Genomic DNA, 1,748 nt, shown 5'->3' on the forward strand with positions numbered 1-1,748 from the left:
ATCTCCCAGTGTCCTCACCTCCCGCTGCCAGCTCAGCGCCCCGACCATGCCCAGCCGGGCAGTGCTGGGCTTCTGTTTCAAAGGGGTGAGCTTCCGGCGCCTTCTAGAAGTATTATCCTGCAGGCATTACCCAGGAATACTTGAAAGGCTGCAGCCAGGTGGACAGTGCTGCAGACTGCGCGAGTGAACAACTGGACGCTGTGCCCGTGCGCGGAGACTGCCAGGTGCTCGTGCGCAGGCCTGTGCATGACCCCGAGGGTGGCCACGGACGCGTGGCCGGTCCCCCCAGCTTTCTGAGGCGGGACTGATGCTCTTTCCCTGTTGTCGTCTGGAAAGGGGTAAATAAACTTAGGTTTCTCAATTCACGTAACAGAGTGTACCACTGGCTGCAAAGTTAGTGCGGGTCCTACCTCTGGGTAACTTCCGGTCACCAGGAGGCTTCAGGCAAGATTCCCCCCAACCCTTCTCTACTCCAGCCGGGGTGCGGGGGGCACCCTGCTACCGGCCGGGCTTCTGTGAGACCTTCCCAGGGAACAGATATGAGAAATGTGGTTGTAAAAGCTCAAGTCCACACAATAATGTCAGCTTAAATCTAAAACTGCAGCGTTCTTCCTGAAATTCCTCTGTCCAGGAGTGAAAATCTCAATTCCCAACCATATTAGTCCCAAGCGAGTTTACTTATTTGCTCCAGTTTGCAATCACACAAAATTGCTTCAGATTTACAAATACCATGATCAACAAATACACCAGGTAAAAATCTAAAAATTAGCATTTATTGTCAGCTTGTTAATGTCTTCAGAATATACCCTTCTAGGTTTATGCAATTAGAAAGCTGTTGTCATCATTTACATGAATTAGTTATTTCTCTCATCTGTGTTATCCATCATAGATGCATATTTATAAATTTCATTTAATTTTGTTTTTGTTCAGTTTCAGGGTTTGCTTTAGAGCCTGATTTCATTTCACTTTTTGGGTATTCCACAGTTCTACAGCAGCTCCACGCATCTGTTCCACTTGTTCTCCCCACCCACGTCTGTGGGTAACTCCTGCTGTTCGTTTTGGGTTTATACGTCTCATATTCTGTTTTGCAAATGTAAGAGCGTGTGTGTGCGTGTGGTGTGTGTGAATGTACAGTGTGTGGTGTGTGTGTGGTGTGTGTGTGGTGTGTGTGTGGTGTGTGTGGTTGTGTGGGTTGTGTGCGAGTGTGCATGTGCAGAGCAATCCGTTTTAATTACACCCAGCACAACCCTCCTCTTGGGGATGGACACTGGCTTGTGTGCAGCTTTTCACTAGTACGAATAATACTGCAATGAATACCCTGTTTCAGTTGCAAGCAGGCGTGTCCGGGGTCAAGGGGTAACGGGTGTGTAGCGTTGCTCCCCTCTGTGGGGTCCCCACTGTCCATGGTGCCCTGGTGTGTAGGAGAGGGCAGCTTGACAGGTTTTCAGGTGTCCCCACCCGACAGGGGAGGAGCTACCTCAGGGCAGCTTTGATTTGCATTTCTCTGGCTGAGCAGAGTCTGAATGTCCCTCTGAGGCCACCTGGCCCCTTGGGGAAATGCCAGCCCCATGGCACCGGCCAGCTCAGCCCACCACACACTGGTCAGCTGCCAGCACAGCCCACCTGCCAAGCTCAGGCCAGCGCGGTTTGAATCTTGGTCTCTCCTGAACTGGAGCTCTTGTCACTCTCTCTGCAGTACAGGAGCACACATATTCCATCTTGTATGCTGGACCCCTGCTTTACACCCA

The sequence above is a fragment of the Lemur catta genome, chromosome 6, assembly GCF_020740605.2.
Source record: "Lemur catta isolate mLemCat1 chromosome 6, mLemCat1.pri, whole genome shotgun sequence".
In the NCBI taxonomy this organism is placed as follows: Eukaryota; Metazoa; Chordata; class Mammalia; order Primates; family Lemuridae; genus Lemur; species Lemur catta.